This window comes from Camelus ferus, unplaced genomic scaffold (assembly GCF_009834535.1).
Source record: "Camelus ferus isolate YT-003-E unplaced genomic scaffold, BCGSAC_Cfer_1.0 contig298, whole genome shotgun sequence".
Taxonomy (NCBI): domain Eukaryota; kingdom Metazoa; phylum Chordata; class Mammalia; order Artiodactyla; family Camelidae; genus Camelus; species Camelus ferus.
The window spans coordinates 979,002-997,280 of NW_022588414.1; the positions used below are offsets into that span (position 1 = coordinate 979,002).

Consider the following 18,279-nt stretch of genomic DNA (forward strand, 5'->3'; position numbering starts at 1 on the left):
CTCTAAATCTTTCTGTTAAGAGTTTTTTTTTTTTTTTTTAATTTTAAATTTTAATACTGTATCTATTTGGCCAGATATCTCCAAAAGATTATTTGAACATATGATCAACATTAAAATACTGAAATTTTACATTTTTAGACTGCCTTTGAATACCATGTGTGTTCTTTTTTAAAAATGTTTTATTGAAGTGTAGTTGATTTACAATGTTGTCTTAGTTTCAAGTGTACAGCAAAGTGAGTCAGTTATATATTTATATGTATATATATTCTTTTTCAGATTCTTTCCCATTATAGGTCATTACAAGATATTGAATATAGTTCCCTGTGCTACACAGTAGGTCCTTTTTATTTATCTGTTTTATATATAGTAGTGTGTATCTGTTAATCCCAAACTCCTAATTTCTTCCCCCACTTTCCCCTTCGGAAACCATGAGATTGCTTTCTATCTCGGTAAGCCCATTTCTGTCTTGTAAATAAACTCATTTGTGTCATTTTTTTAGATTCCACAAATGAGTGATATCATATGATATTTGTCTTTCTCTGTCTGAGTTACTTAGTATGATAATCTCTAGGTCCATCCATGTTACTGTAAATGGAATTATTTCTTTCTTTTTATGGCTAAGTAATACACCATTGTGTATGTATACTACATCTTCTTTATTCATTCACCTATTGATGGAAACTTAGGTTGCTTCCATGTCTTGGCTATTGTAAATAGTTCTGCTGTGAATATTGGGGTGCATGCATCTTTTCAAATTAGAGTTTTTGTCTTTTCTGGGCGTATGCCCAGGAGTGGACCTAATCAAACTTACAAGCTTTTGCACAGCAAAGGAAAGTATAAACAAAATGAAAAGACAACTTACTGACTGGGAGAAAATATTCACAAATAATGTGACTAACAAGGGTTTAATTCTGCAAAATACACAGACAGTTCATACAACTCAATATCAAAAAGATAAGCAACCTTAATCAAAAAATGGGCAGAAGATCCAGACAGAGGAAGAGGACGACATGGAACCACCCAGCCAGAGGCTAAAGGGATTTGACCACAAACTCAGGGATGCCTAGAGCTCCCAGAAGCTAGAAGAGGCAGGATGTTTTTCTTATCATTTAAATCTTTACATACTACATAAGTTCAAGCAAAGCATTTATCTTATAGAGGTCTTCCCTTCTTATTTGGTACATAGTTAGTGCACATTTCTGAGTAAAATGTACTTTGTTCTTTCCAGAATAGATTATATTAAATGTGAAAAACAAATGACTAAGAATACCCTAGTCACTGTGTTGAGAAGGAAAGTTAGGATAACAATTTTCAATCTTGCTTTTGCTTGACAATCACTTGGGAGATGGTTAAGAAATGTTCAGATTACTGTTTCCCACCCTAGGCTAATAAATGAAAATCTCAAGGGTTGAGTCCTGAAAATCTGTCATTTTTCAAAGTACAAAAACTCCCTACACCAAGTATGAGGAAGCTATTCCCAAAGCACTGGCCTCCTCAGCACACCCTCAGTGGATCTCCTCCCCAGCAGTCTTTGAGTAGATCTTTCTTCTACTCTCTTGAGTAGTGGGTTCAGTGTTGGAACCTTTCTATGTGAACTTGAGATCTCACATGGAAAACAAGCAATAGCCTTCAATGTAAGGAAGCAATTTGTAAGTTGTTGACTGCTTGTTTCCACAATAAACAAGTAAAATTCTGAGATCATCTATTTTATGGAAATGAGCTAATGACATTAAATTGTGTTTTTAAAAATTTAAAAGGTACCAATTTAAATAAGCATTTCTAAATTTCTGTTCTTCAGGAAATCAATACCAAGTATGTTGTTAAACATTGGAATATTTGAATACACACGTGTGTGTGCACATTTGTATATTGAACTGACCATTCTAAATAAGTCATTAATACTTTCATTGACATCACACACTAAATAAGTCATTAATACTTTCATTGACGTAACATATATTATTATTGTTTATATTAAATGGATTCTTGGGGAGATCTGGCCAAAAGGATGGAATAGAGTGATACATAGCTCACCTTCTCCCACCAGTACATCAAAAACTACATCTACATATGGAACAATTTGTACAGATTACTTACTGAACTTTGGTAGATTATCTCTTACATGGGAAATACAAGGAGAATCTTCACAAAAAAAGAAAAAGAAAGAAAGAAAAAGAAGGAAGGAAGGAAAGAAAGAAAGAAGGAAAGTAAGGAAAAGAAAGAAAAGAAGAGAAAAGAAATGAAAAAGGAAAGGGTGTGGGACCTGTCCCCTGGGAAGGAAGCAGCAAAGGAGGAAAAGCACCCTCACCCTGAGAAGCCTCCTCTCCAGCAGGGAGGTCAGTAGGGACAGAAAGGGAGCTTCAGAGGCTCAGAGGAGCACGAAGCAGCTGCTTGGCAGACAGAACTGAGAGACCGGCACAGAGGGTTCCCAGGATGCCCAGCCTGAGACACAAGCCAGCAAGGGCAGGCCGGGACTGGTGCTAGAGCTCGGGCTCCTGCAGACTCATCTGGGGGGAGGACTGGAGCTGACTGCGCAGGCATACAGATCAATGGAACAGAACAGAGAGCCTAGAAATAAACCCACACACTTAAGGTCAATTAATTTTTGACAAATAAGGCAAGAATATACAGTGGAGAAAAGACAGTATCTTCAGCAAGTGTTTTTGGGAAAACTGGACAGTTGCATGTAAATCAATGAAGTTAGAACACTCCCTCACACCATACACAAAAATAAACTCAAAATGGCTTAAAGACTTAAACGTAAGACAAGACACTATAAGTCTCCTGGAAGAAAACAGAGGTAAAACATTTTCTGACATAAATCTTAGCAAATGTTCTTCTAGCGCAGTCTACCCAGGCAATAGAAATAAAAGCAAATTAAACAAATAGTACCTAATTAAGCTTAAAGGCTTTTCCACAGCAAAAAAGAAAAACAACAACAAAAACAAAAATTACCCATGAACAAAATGCAGCCATTATGGAAAACAGTAAGGAGATTCCTTAAAAAACTAAAAGTAGATTTACCATGTGATCCATCAGTCCCACTCCTGGGCATGTATCTAGAGGGAAACATGCACCCCAATGTTAATAGCCCTACTGTTTACAATAGCCAGGACATGGAAACAACCTAAACAACCATTGACATGACTAGACAGAGAAGTTGTGGTGTATATATACAATGGAATACTACTCAGCCATAAAAAAGAATACACTAATGCCATTTGCAGCAACATGGATGGACCTAGAGATCGTCATTCTAAATGAAGTAAGGCAGAAAGAGAAAGAAAAGTACCATACGATATCAATTATATGTGGAATCTAAAAATCAGACACAAATGAACTTATTTACAAAACAGAAACAGACTCATAGACATAGAACATAAACTTATGGTTACCAGGGTCGGGGAGTAGGAAGGGGTAATTGGGAATTTGAAATTTACAGATATTAACTACTATATATAAAATAGATAAACAACAAGTTCATACTGTAAAGCACAGGGAACTATATTCAATATCTTGTAGTAACCTATAACGAAAAAGAATATGAAAAGGAATATATGTATGTATCTGTATGACTGAAACATTATGCTGTATACCAGAAATTGACATAACATTATAAACCAATTATACTTCAACTAAAAAAATAATAAATAACTCTGAAGTTAAGAAAATGAAATGGATTTTGACTTGAAATCATAAGTTATTCAAATATTATTAGATTAGTAATTGAAAATAGTCTCTTTCAAAACAATTCCTTTGATGATGATTCTGTTAACATGAAATTTTCTTGTTTAAGGAGATATATTTTAAATGACATTGTTGCTTTATTTAATTAGTTTCAGAAAATTTAAAGTCATTTGTACTGTAAAAAAAATTTTTAATTAATAAATCACCTATAATTTTAATAACTGTAACATTTTGTAAGTTTGACCACAAAAGTGCCCAAATACTTTACCCTCTTTACAGATTTTAAGCAAACTAATGAAAGTAATTTAAAAGTTAAGATCAGAGCTGAAACAGCCAAGAAACTGAAAATGACTTTTTTTGGGTGGGATACAACAGAATTTGATAGAAACTTTTGTTTCTATTTTATTGCCAAGATTAGAAATATAGCTGTTAATTAGAAGGTAGGTCCCATAATTTAGGCCAATAAGACTAATACCAATTAAATAATAGTCTTAACATTTTTGAGATATAACACTTAAAATGGCATCCTAGAAGGACACTTATAAACATGTCAGGATAAGTTCATTTCCCTTATGAAAATAATTTATTAACTTAATAGACAATACCAGATTCTTGGCCTCCAATTTTAATTCTGCTTTAAGCATCTGACGTTTGTATACGTAATTATGATACTGATTTTGACAATCCAGCCCTCACTTATTTTGGTGATCCTGTCTAAAGACAAGCAAACCAAACCTAACCAAATCAAACTCATAACTGAGGCTCAACCATGTCTTTTACTGTCCTCTTGTGCATTGAGAGTGTGACTCTTGCTTGGCACAGCACCTTGGTGAAGGTGTTTCACAATGACATCTGACATGCTGGTTTGTTAAGAGGGTGCTGGTAGAAACCCACACGTGGCAGTCTCCATGGTATTTCAGTGGAGGTTGTTATGACTGTGCAGCCAGAATTTTGCCTCCCTTTAAAAATCCCCTCTTGAAATTTTTTCTTCAGTTTTCCTCAACGTTTAAGCCTTAGCTGAAACCTGGGATTGAGGAAGGTACCTTCCTCTTCCACGACGAGTTTAAGTGCTCCTTTCTGACTCCCATTCTGCCTTAAGTTTTCATTAAATGTGGCAGTACTGCTATTATTCGTTTTTCTTTCTTTGATATTTTTCTCTTCAAGGTCAGTAAAAGCTACTTATTTATCATTTTGTTATCTGGGAGTGCAGAATATTTAGAAGACTCGTCTATTTAGGTGATTTTGTTATTGTTGTTGTTAAATGGACTTTTTTCAGTATGAGAAAATTTTTAGGAATTGAACTTGAGGGTATACTGAGTATTTTTGGCTACTCTTTTAAATGATGTAAAGGCACTCCTTTAAATAATATTAAAGGATTATGATTTATGCATTGTGACTTCTTATTGCTTTTTTTTTTTTTGTATGTAGTAAAGATTGGCTCAGTTTCATTTTAGAAAATAACTAACTTACCTGATTTTCACAAAATCTTACAATCTCATTTCCTTCAAAGATTTAATAGTGGATTACTCTCCTGAGGTCTTTTGTTGCTAAGACTTAATTTCCTCTACCCAGATTGTCTGGTTCAAAATGAATTAATATCACGAAACATTAAAACACACAACTTCAGTAAAAAAGAACTAACAGTGGCCATACATTGTCTTTCTTATCTCTTAATTAATAGAATTCAGTAATTTTTTCATGCATTTCCAAGTGGGATTCCAAATTGGAAATTTGGGGTTTGATAAAGATGTAAAACTCTTTATATGGCATAATGAAAAGCAGGTTGAATCAGTTACTGTGTATTGATGTAAAAAATTAGGTATTTATATCTATCAAGAAAAATTATTATTTTTAAGTAAATCAACATAGAATAGATAATTTCTTAAGATAAATACTTTTACCTAAAGAGAAAAACTTTTTGGTGGAACTTATTATAAAATCTGTTATACAAAAAAAGTAATATCTAAAAGGTAATATCTCAATTTACAAAACAGAAAGTAAAATTTCCTTTATAATCCCAGCTCCAATGAAACAGTTTGATAAATATCTTTACATAATATTTTATTATATTAACAGATTATATATAATTAGTTATGTTACTGTTCTATAGCATGCATTTTTACCCTTTTAAATATGTTTTCCTGTAAGCATATATATCTTCATTATCCTATTTAACCACTATAATTCATAAAGAATGTATCATGAATTACTTATGCCAGTTCTCTATTTATGGACAGTCAACTTGTATTCATTTTTTAATTATGAATGATGTTTTAGCAAACATCTTTGTGTTTATTTGTCTGATATTCTTGTTCAGTTAGTTTAACTTGGATAAATTTTTGGAAGTGGAATTTTTTTTAGGTTAAATAATATATAAATTTATTAATGTTGCTCATTTAAAAGCAATCTATATGATGCATATGAGGATGTAAACATTACCAAGAATAATCAATTTTTTTAAAGTGTTAAACACTCAGATTAAACAATGCTCTTATTCTATTTTGCCTTTATTCAATTATTAGTATGGTCAGTGTTTTCATTGACTTTGTGTTTCTATTTTTATTTTTATAAAGTTAAGTTACTTGGTTAAAAAATCAGCACAAGGAATAAAATTGTAAAGTAATGAAGTCGGTAAGCCATACAAGTTTTTAACCTGGACTTTTAAATTTGAACTTGTTCCAGTCCTTGCTCTGTTACTTATTGGCCATTTATCCTTGGGCAAATCCTTTAATCTCTCTGATGTGTAGTTTTCCTATCTTTAAAATAAGGAAAATGAAAAGACTTACCTCATGGGTTTTCTTTGGCTATTGAAAGAAATAATCCCCTTAAAGCATTTAAAGCAAAGCCTACTATGTAGTAAGTGCTCAATAGAAATGCTAACTAACTGGTACTGTTATCATTAAATGGATTAGTGAACATTTACCTACCAGCTTAAATAATGAGGAATATATTATCTTATGTATCTATCTACAATTGAAGAGTATTAAACACAAGAATATTTTATTTCATTTTTTATTATTTTTTAAATTAAAAAAGTTTTGAGGAGAGGTAATTAGGTTGGTCGATCAGTCTGTCTGTCTGTCTGTCTGTCTATCTATCTATCTATCTATCTATCTATCTATCTATCTATCAGCCAGTTTAATGGAGGATCTGGGGATTGAGCCCACCACCTCTTGCATGTTAAGCACACACTCTACCACTGAGCTATACCCTCCCTGCTAACTTAACTTTTTAGTTTTTGTGTTTATATTAGTCTGCTGATCTTGTCACAGATCATCTAGTTTGGGGTTGGCAGTCAGTGAAGTAGCATTCCAGGTGTTCCCTTGCTTTAAAGGTTAGCATGTGGAGGTGTGTAGTGAGTTTTCGAAGACAGTGATAAGTCCTCACAGCTTGGCACTTGGTAGGCAGAATTCAGTATGATGAACAAATGAGAGGGCGTATTTAGGTAATGGCAAGGTGTAGTTTAGACTTTGCATTTAATAACAGATCTGGTCTTCTGATGAAACCATGGAGTCTTGGGTGAGGTTCCAGGTCTAATGCCACAGGTATTGGACATAGGAAGAGAACCTACTGCTGCTTCTATTTCTAAACTTTTAATTGAGAGTAACCTTTGAGGAACTTACCTATTAAGACCAAAAAAGAGAATGCTGAAGAGGACCATGAGTAGAGGGACTTAAGGTTTGAAATAATTTGAAGGACCTTCAGAGGAGTAATTCAATTTACATTTTTGTCTCTGGAGGGTAAAACTCTAGGAATAATAAGAACTTTTTAATACGAAATATTTTGTAATACTTGAGAGCTCATTTAGGCATCTCCACTTAATCAGATACTTTATTTTTTTCCATTTTTTATGGAAGTCACTTGTATATCTTTTTGTGTGTCTTTTTTTCTTCTCTTATCATCACATTTTAAAAACTAGAAATCTTTAACTAGTGAAAAGTCTCTTAATTTATCCTTGTCCCCCAACTGCCCGTATCTTTTCTTTCTATTAAAAACCACTATATTAGATTTTATATATTCTTCCAGAATGTCTAAAAGCACATATAAACATATTTTAATACTAAATATTAAAAATACATAAGCAGTAGATTCCCTGCACCCCACCCGTACCAACTTTGAAAAAAAAAAGCATATTATATTGTTGTGTACCTTGCTTTTTTCAAATAACAAGATCCTTCCATCTCAAAATAGAATACATTCTTATTCTGTTTTATAGCTGCATAGAATTCTATTGTATACATGTGTCATAAATTATTCAAGGGGTACGCTATTAATGATGTTTGGATTGTTTCCAGTTTTTGGTACCACAAATAATTTTGTGATGTATAATCTTGTACATATACATTTTGCACTTGGGCAAATGTGTTTTTGGATACATTCTAAGAAAGTGAAATTGCTAAATTCCAAGGATATATGTATGCATTTGTGAGAGAAAGATTTTTGTGTTCCACAAATGAAATAAGCTATATTTTGAAAGAATGCATTGAGTGTTCACTGTAAAGTATGTATCTATAACCTTGGGTGTCAAACTTTTTTTGATCACAGCTGCACTATTTTCTTTTTCTTTTCTATTGTATTCTTTAAAAATGCTAGTCACAGTCCGCTAAATTGATTTTATAACCCCCTAGTGGAGCGTAACTGCCTGTGTGAAATACAGTGACCTACTGTTTAGTTGATCAACTCTGTTATGTGAGGTAGACAGGATCTCTAATTGGACTACATTGTCTCCCAAGAATTTCCTATGATTCTCCTGCAGCTAAAACAAAGAAATAAGCATGGTTTCTTCTAATTTTTAGAAAGTCTCTCAGCCATGATATTTTGTTATCTTTGGACCCAGAGATTGTTATTTTAAAATAATATCATATATTGGTATAATATCTATATAAAGAATAAATATATAAAATATAGATATGTAAATTTAAATTTGGATTGATTATAAATCAAACAGCTTCTTGAGGATAGATCATTTCTTAAGGATAAACAGAAAGGACAGAATAATAAATATTTCTTATTTTTATGTAGTCTTCATAATAATGTGAAATTCTATGACATGGTAAGTATTTGTTTCAAAGAATTTCTAATGCCATCTTAAAGTCAATAAGATTTTAAAAATGTAAGAAGTATGTTTAGAACAGCACCTTTTATTTTTTCACAGAGCAAACGTAGCAGGAGCTGATGTAACCCAAGATAACTTCTGTTTCACTGGAAACTACAGTGAATGTGTGTAGGAAAAAAGATAGTTTAGCTAGTATTTAGGTTCTCTGGTGGAAAACAGTTGTCAAACTTAAATAATATGAGCAGAAAATTTTATACCAAGCTCCTATTCTAGAGAGAGGCATTGTGCTTAACATGGAGTATCTGAAGATACTTACCATATAATTTATGAAAATTCATCAGCAATGCAACTCACAGGTAGCAATTGATTTAATCACAATCACTCAGCTGAAGTAAGTACAGAAAAAAAAAATCACTGAATATTTGCTTTGTGCCAGGTACTATGCCAAGTGTTAGGAAGAAAAAGATGAAAGCGTAATTCCCAAACTTTAGTAGTCTCATATTCTAGAGGGAAGAAAACTCCTTATATTTATCATTTAACATTTTTGAGAATATAGCTGATTTTCTCTTGATCAGGTGAAGTATTTATCAACCTTTAATAAAGATAAGTAATGAGGCTTCAGTTGGGACCAGTTTTGTATGTGGTGGATGCTCAGACCTACCTATTTTAGACCTTGAGTTGAATATCAAAGTAAATGTTGGTGATTCAGTCAGTGTTGGAAAAGAACATTAATTCTACTCTTTAATACATTCAACAAGTGATTACTTGTTTTCTTGTTTCTTTGCTTACTAAGGATAACTTTAAAGAGAATAAGAAGTCAGATAAAACTAATGTTCTTTCTCCTCGCCAAAGAATCCTCAAAGATTAACAGTTTGTAACATAATTCATCTGAGTTCCATGATTCTCAGATTATGACAGGGCCTTTCAGGTCACGTTAAGGATTTTGAATGTTGCCTTAAGAGCCTTTCCTGCAATGTAACCTGCTATGTTATGGTAGTATATTAATCAGTGTATATTTTAAAACAGTGTATAAGATTAGTTGGGTGCTTTCTAAAGCTGCATTGTTTAATATGGCAGCCACTAGCCACATGTGACTGATGAGCAATTGAAATATGACTGGTCTGGGTTGAGATGTGCTCTTAGTGTAAAATACACTAATTTTTCAGACTTAGGATGAAAAAAATATATAATATTTCAATATTAATTTTATTATATATTAAAAAGATAATATTTTAGATATATTAGAGTTGAATAAAAGAATAAAGTTAATTTCACTTTTTAAAAAACATTCTTTAATGTTCATGCTAGAAAATTTAAATTTTAGTTACCTTATATTTCTGTTGAACAGCGATCTGGTGATCCAGACTAGGGATTTATTTATTACAGACTAGGAATTTAAATTTTTTGAAACATTTTTTTCATTTTTTTATTTTTGATTTGTAGGACTCGTTTGTTTATTGTTAAGTATGTAGTCCAAATCCCTAAGTATTTCCCTACCACTGAGGTATCTGATGTTTGGTCTTCTGTTACTTCTCAGTAGAGTGTGAAATTTTATTTTATGTTTACTGCTATTGTGTAACCTTGGGAAAGTCCCTGTACCTCTCTGAAAATGAGTTTTTAAAAATCCATGCCATTTTCATTGACCTCTAAAGTCGGAACAATTGCCTGTTTGAAGTTTCTACATGGACATATAATAGGTCCTTCAAATAGAGTGCTTTTTTCCCCCTCTCAGTCTGTCTTCTTAATCTTCCTCATATCGTCAATAGAAAAATGGTCATCCTTGGTTATCTCCCCCCCGCCACATTTAAGTCATCTTCAAGTCCTATTGGCTCCCCCTCAAAAATATAGTCTGTATCCTCTTACTGCTTTCTATTTTCACTGCTCTAATATAAGCCAGCAAAATCCCTCACCTGTATTCCCAGCATATTTTTCTACTACCTGTCAGTCTCTTCTTCACATGGTAGCCATTTAGAGCTTTAAAAACTATAGTTGTTCTTCCACTTAAAATCATGTAGACTCTCTGTTGTATTAAGAACAAAAACCCAAACTCTTTATCGTGACCTACAATTCCCCCATAATATGACTCTTGTCTCCCTTTCCTCTCTTATACCTGACCACTTACTCAGCCATACTCATCTCTATTCAGCGGGTTGAACATACCACCTTTGTCCTGACGGAGTGGCCTGGCTCTAAGTTTCGGTTCTGTCTGGAATACGTGTTGCTTCCATGTTCTCTTATGACCTGCTTCTTGTCACTTTGTTCTTAACTCTGGTCAGCCCTCTTGAGGCACCTCCCAGAGACTTAATTTTAAGTAACTGTTAATTTGAAGTAACTGTCCCACTCCTCTATATTATGCCATCTATTAAAATTTTATTCATATCAGTATTTAAAACACTTTGTTCATTAGTGAATATGCTGATTTTCTGTCTCTTACCCTCATTACAGTGCAAGCTGTATAACTATCTTTTTGAACATTTAAACAATTTTTGGTACATAGAGGCTCAATAAATATTTGCTGAATGAGGAGATGATGATGCCAGTTGTGAATGAAAGATGAAATTTTCTTTAGTATATCCCATTAAGAAGGCCCAAAGTTATCTATTTTAGAATAATTACTAAAAATAGTATTATTAAAATATATACACAAAGCAGTGAGTAAAAGCTTTTAAATGAAAAAAATTATCTAACTAAAAATAACTGTAATCATCTAGTAAATATTCAGAGATGTTAAATAAGATATTCATGTCAATTGTTTTATTTTTAATTTCATGGCTATTAAGTAGTTTATGGTGTGGAACATGGTTTGTGAGAAACATTAGAGTGGTGGGACTGATTTAGAGCTTGGACTGATTGTATTGAGTTGCTATCATCTCTGATTCTGAAATTTTGAGCCTAAGACACATGCTATCTAAAGCTAGAGGAAGCTTAAACTGTGAAAACTGTATAATGTATGTCTTTGGATTTATATGATTTTTCATAAATATGTGCTGAAATTGTAATGTTTACTGTTAGAATATTTAAAACTTAAGCTTATGATACATATGCTAACTTGGAAGAGATGACATCGTCCTGACTTCATTTTAGATACTCAGTTAATGCATTTTAATTGACTGACAATATAAATACTTACATTTGATTATTGTAAACAGTTAATGCAGTATGTTTCAGTATATTTAGTGTACATTTTTGTTCTTCCGGGTAAATAGTAGTATCATTCAGATTATTTTTTAAAAATAAAGTGTACATTTGACAGCAGCCTGTATAGCTAGTGTTTAATAAAGGATTTTAGAAATATATATAGATATTCTATCAAATTATGTAAATGAGTCATGTCATTTCTGTAAGATTAGTAGTCTGATGAGTCAAATATGCATAGACAAGTGGATTTAGGATGAAGCTTGTAACATTTTCATCTGCTGATTATGATTTTTGAAAATACTAGTTAAAACTAATTAATAGGGGAAATGGTACATAGAATGACTATCTGGGCTAAACATAAAGCTTTTACGATAAATTAACTGTGAGATACTCAGTTTTCTGTTTAAGAGCAAATGCTAACATGCTAAGAAGAATAATTGTAATTTAACTTTGTTTACACAGTAATGTATAAAATCAATACATATGTTTCTTCTAAGTTAGAAGAATATCAAATACTTGAAAGCAATGATTGTTAGCACCATTTAACTGGACATTAGTGTATAAATGAAATATAAATAAAACAATGAATATTATTACTATGCAGTTCTAAATTTGAGTAAAACAGATTTTTTATATAATTGTACTTTTCTTCCTCCTTAGAGGAAGATTTGTCTTAAGATATTTTGAATATAATTTGAGTATCATTCAAATACAAGAAATTCCTTATGCATCATCAACTTTAACTTAACTATCTCATGTCCTAGTAGCTCACAGACATAATTTGAAATACATTTTTTAATACTGTTAAAATTGGTGTATCCTTTTACATTCCTTTTGCTTTCTTACCAGCAGGTTCATTGATGAAAATTCATTCATTTTTCCAAATTTAAAGTGAACAACAAAAAGAAATTTTGAGGGCCAGGTACAGAACATAGGCTATTTGAAGTAATTTATAAAATTTTGTAGGTATTTTTTTTTTTTTTTGGTAACTTGCTGTTTCTTATTAGCATTTTCTATTGATAGTAAAGAGTGTATTTATGCAACAGTATTTTAAGAATTCTTTTGCAGTGGTTTTGAAATGAATGTAGAGATTTGCTAATTGGCAAAATAAATCATTTTGTGATACTATTGAAAACAGTATATTTGGTAGTAATTTGTATTTGAAACTAAGACAAACTCAGTTCAGATCTCATCTCTTCCGCCATTTATTAGCAGTGGGGACTTCGGTGAGTTGTTTAACTTCTCTAGGTCTCAGTTTCTTCTGCTGCCCTGTGGTCTTTCAGGAAATTCTTTAGAGGTAGAGGAGTCTCTGTGGTAGTCTAGTCTTCATAGTCTGGTCATGACCCACTTTTCCATTTTCGTCATCTCTGCTACCCCTTCCTGTCATATCTGTCACATAACTACCAACTTTTAACTAGTTCCAGGTGTTTTTCTAATCCTTTTTTTCCTTCTCCCTGAAGTAGCATTCTAATGACTCTGTCTCCCCACAGAATCCTCAGCATATGGTTCGTACCTTTATTATAGACAATTAAAAAGATGTAATAGAAATTTTAACATCTTTTTTTCCCTTTTAAACCACAAACTAATCTATTGTAAGGATCATTTTAGACACTCTAACTTTTGTTAAGAAAATGAATGTTTATACTGACATAGCCCTTAGTGTAATGTACAAGTGATCAGTAAATGATTGTTGAATAGAATATTATAAACCTCTGTAAGTAATAGGTTTGTCTGTCAGTGTATTCTTCTAATGTCTTAGTTTACTTCTTGATAGTGGTTATAACCTTTAAGAACGAAAGAAGTAAGTTTCTTATTCAAGGTTCAATATAGGTTTTTTCTGGAACTGCCATGTATTTTGGTTAGGTCCAGTTTACTGTTCGCTTGGAAGATTTTATATATGAAGTACATATCTTTTTAAGACTTTTAAGACTTTTCCCCTCATTTATTCAATTGATTTATCAATCAATAAAAATTTATTTAGAGAACTATTACTTTCCTGGCAGTTGGTTAGGTATTGTAGTGATACAGAAAGTAGTAAAACTGAAACCTTAGTTTCAGTCCAGTGGGCCAGATATACATATAAATAAATCATTTTAATGTTTGTGGTTTAGGGTCATAATGACAATATATAAAGAAGGCTGTATGAATGTCCAGCTGCTGAGAGAAATGGAGTCCTTCAATCTTTTGAAGTACAGCAAAGAATAAATACGTAAATAAATGCTTATGGAATTGGAGAGGACCAGAGATTACATTTAAACTTGAACTTGAATGATAATGAAGGGTTTCTCAGGGCTAGGAAAGATATTATACATAGTATAAAGGCACAAAGAATAGTCAGAGAATAGTATATATGGATAGTAGTCATAGAAGTTAATAACAAGGGTTCACATTTTGAAGGGTCCTGTTTGCTGCACATTCTGTGCCTTGAAGGATCTAGTTTGCTTACCCTGAATAGTTAAAATTGACAGTGAGAAGTCTTGTGAAGCTATCTGGCCAGGATGTGTCATGATCAGATTCATATTTTAGGAATAGTAGATTCTGTATTTCTTATCATGAGACTGGAAATTGCAGCACTCATTTACAATACTGTTTTAGAAGCTTAATATCAAACACAAAGATGACATATGACAGTGATGATAGTAGGTGCTATTAATTTGTTTCAACACAATTGCAAGTACCTACTCTGTATGGTTTATTCTATATAGTTTATAAACATTATCAGTTAAAGATTGTGATTCTGAAGTTACACTATCTGAGTTCAAATTCTAGCTCCATCATTTATAGGTGTGTGAACCTAAGTCTTTGGAAGTCTCTCTTTCCCCATCTATAAAATAGTCGGGTGTGGTTATTATGAATAATTAGGATACTCATATGAAGAATTCACCCTGTGTTTGGTTCATAATAAACACTCTGTAATTGTTGGCTATTTTTATTTGTCTTTATAATTTCCTTGTGTGGTAGTATAACTAACCTTATTTTACAGATGAGGAAATAGAACTCAAAGATGTTAAGTGTCTTCAAAGTTATGTTGCAAATAGTGGCAAAGACACTATTTTAACCTGGGCTTCTGACCCCAAGCTACATGTTCTGAAAAATGTGCTGCACTGCCTATCCAAGGCTGAGTCATCATCAGAAATTGATAAAGAAACTATCACTGGTACTCTCAGATATTTAATTGACCCGCCTAAGAATTTCCAGACTCTAGACATATTACTCTGATCTTTTCAAAGTGTGTGCTTTGTCCAAATGAAAGCATAAATAGATGTCTATAAAATTGTTTTTAATTTTTGAAAAACAGCTCTGTTGAGGTGTAATTGACATATAATAAACTGTACGTATTGAAAGTTAAAATTTGATAAGTTGGTGTATGTAAACACATGCGAAACCATTGCCACAGTCAAGACAGTGAACATAACTGTCACTTTCAAAAGATCCCTTGTGCCCTCACTGCAAGACCTATTTCTCCGTCTACCTACCCTTCCACCTCCAAGCATCAACTAATCTGCTTGCTGTCACTATAGAATAGTTTATTTTTCTTGATTTTTATATAAATGTATCCATGTAGTATGTATTTATTTTCTGTCTGACTTTCATTCAACAATCATTTTGAGATTCATCTTTTTTTCACACGTCTCAGTAATTCATTACTTTTTATCGCTGAGTACTATCCCATTGTATGAACATGCCACATTTTATTTACCCATTCATCTGTTGATGGGCATTTGAGTTGTTTCTGATTTTAGGCTACTACAAATAAAGCTGCTGTGAGCATTTGTGTAATAGTTTTTGTATGTATGTATATTTTTTTCCTCAGGTAAACCTAGATCATATGTTAAGTATATGTTTAACTGTTTAAAAGTTGCCAAATTGTTTTCCAAAGAGATTGTACTCTTTTATATACCAACCAGCAGTATGTGTGAGTGCCAGTTCCTTCACATCCTCACCAACACTTGGTAATTTATGTCTTTTCAGAAAGCTGTCCATTTCATCTAAGTGGTCAAATTTATTGGCATAAAGTTGTTTGCGATGGGCATTTTAAAAAATCTCAGTGATTTTAGTAAGTGGATAGTGTTGTCTCATTGTGATTTTAGTTTTCATTTCCCTAATGACTAATGGTGTTGAGCATCTTTTTTGTGTGCTTGTTGCCATCCAGATATTTTCTTTGATGAAGTGACTATTCATATCTTTTGACCATTTTAAAACCTGGGTTGTTTGTTTTCTTAATGTTGTGTTTGGAGAATACTTTATATATTCTGAATGCAAGTCCTTTATCAGATTGTTTGCATCACAATTTTCTCCCATGTTGTGGCTTCTTTCATTTTCTTAATATCTTGAAGATTATGGGTTTTTCATTTTGCTAAGCTCAATTTATCAGTTTGTTTATAGGTTATGCTGTGTTTAGGAAATCTTGGCCTAACTCGAAACCACGAAAATTTTCTCTTTTGTTTTCTTCTACAAGTTTTATAGTTTTAAGTTTTACATTTAGGTCAATGATGCATTTTGAGTTCATTTTTGTATATAGTGGGAGATGTGGATCCAAGTTTATTTTTCCATGTGGCTATTTATTTATTCCAGCATCGTTTACTAAAAGTACTATCCTTTGTCATTTGCATTGCCTTTGAGCCTTTGTCAAAAATCAGCCGTCTGTGTCTGTGAGGGCTTATTTTGGGATTCTTTATTCTTCTGTTCCTCTGTTTACCGTTATACCAGTATCATGCTGTTTTGATTTCTCTAAGTTTTTAAATAATCCGTGAAATCGGGTAGTTTTAGCTCTCTTACATTAGTCTTCTTTTTCAGAGTTGTTTTGACTTTTCTGTTTTTAGTTTGCTGAGAGACTTTTTTTCTTTTTAGTAGAGAATGGATGTGGAATTTTGTCAAGTTCTTTTTCTACATCTATTGAGATGATCATACAATTTTTCTATTGGTTTATTGTTATGTTGAATTACACTGAATTTTGAATGTTAAACTAACCCCATAGTCCTGTGATAATCCATAGTTGGTAATGATAAATTATTATGTTATAGAATTAGATATACTAAAGTTTTGTTTATAGTTTTTTTTTTTTCTCCTATGTTCATGAGGGTTATTTGACTATAATTCTGTTTCATCTGGTTTTGGTGTCATGGGAATACTTACCTCATAGAATGATTTGGGAAGTATCCTCTTTTCAGCAATTTTTCTGAATAGTCTCAAATGCCACACAAAAAAAGTTCATATTATTTCCTTCTTAAATGTTAGGTAGAATTTACCAATGAAATTATCTGGGCCTGGAGTTTTCTTTGTGAGAAGGATTTTAATCTCAGTCTTAATTTATTTAATAGATATAGAATTATTTAAGTTTTATATTTGTTCTTGATTGAGGTTTGGTAATTTGTGTCTTTTCAGAAAGTTGTCCATTTCATCTAAGTGGTCAAATTTATTGGCATAAAGTTGTTTATAATATTCCCTTATTATTATTTTAACATCTGTAGCATCTGTAGTGATGCCTTCTTTCTCATTCTTGACATTAGTAATTTCTGTCTTCTCTTTTTTTTCCTGATCAGTTTGGCTAGAGACTAATCAATTTTATTGATCTTCTCAAAGAATGAGCTTTTCTGTTTTCCATTTCATTGATATCCACTTTGATCTTTACTGTTTATTCAGCTTACTTTGGTTTTAATTTTTTCTTTTTCTAATAATTTTATTTTAAAAGATGAAGCCATACATTGGAAACCTTTTTTTTTTTTCATGTAGGTGGTTAGTGCTGTATATTTCCCCCTAAGTATAAGCATTCACAAATTCTGAGATGCTAAGTTTTCATTTTCCTTCAGTTAATAATACTTATAAATTTCCATTTTGATTTCTTTTTTTCATCCATGGGTTATTTAGGAAGTATGTTATTTAATTCTAAATATTTGGATATTTTCTAAGGATTTTTCTGTTAAGGAGTTCTAATTTAATTCCATTGTGATCAGAGAACATATTTTGTATGAGTTGCTTTCTTCTCAATTTATTGAGACTTGCTTTATGGCCCAAAATATGATATGTCTTATTAAATGTTCCATGAGCACTTGAAGAGAATATGTATTCTCCTACTGTTGGATGAATAAATGGCAGTGAGGTCAAATTAGGTGATAGCCCTGTTCAAGTCTACTATAGCTTTGCTGATTTTCATGCCTATGTGTTCTATCACATATTGGAGAGGGATATTGAAATCTCTGACTAAAATTGCAGATTTGTTTATTCCCTTTGCATGTCTATCAGTTTTTGCTTTATGTATTTTGAATATCTGTTATTGGGTATATAAGTATTTAGGATTATTATGCCCTAATGATTAATTATCCTCTTTGTTATTACAAAATGATTGGTTCTTTATTCCTGGTAATATTTTTGGCTTTTAAATCTATTTTTTCTGAGAT

At 32.1% G+C, this 18,279-nt stretch overlaps 1 protein-coding gene across 3 annotated transcripts in view; it reads left to right on the forward strand.

The window, feature by feature from the left end:
* The window catches only part of ASCC3 (activating signal cointegrator 1 complex subunit 3), a 301,506-nt gene that overhangs the window by 81,246 nt on the left and 201,981 nt on the right, over positions 1–18,279 (forward strand). The window lies entirely within an intron of this gene.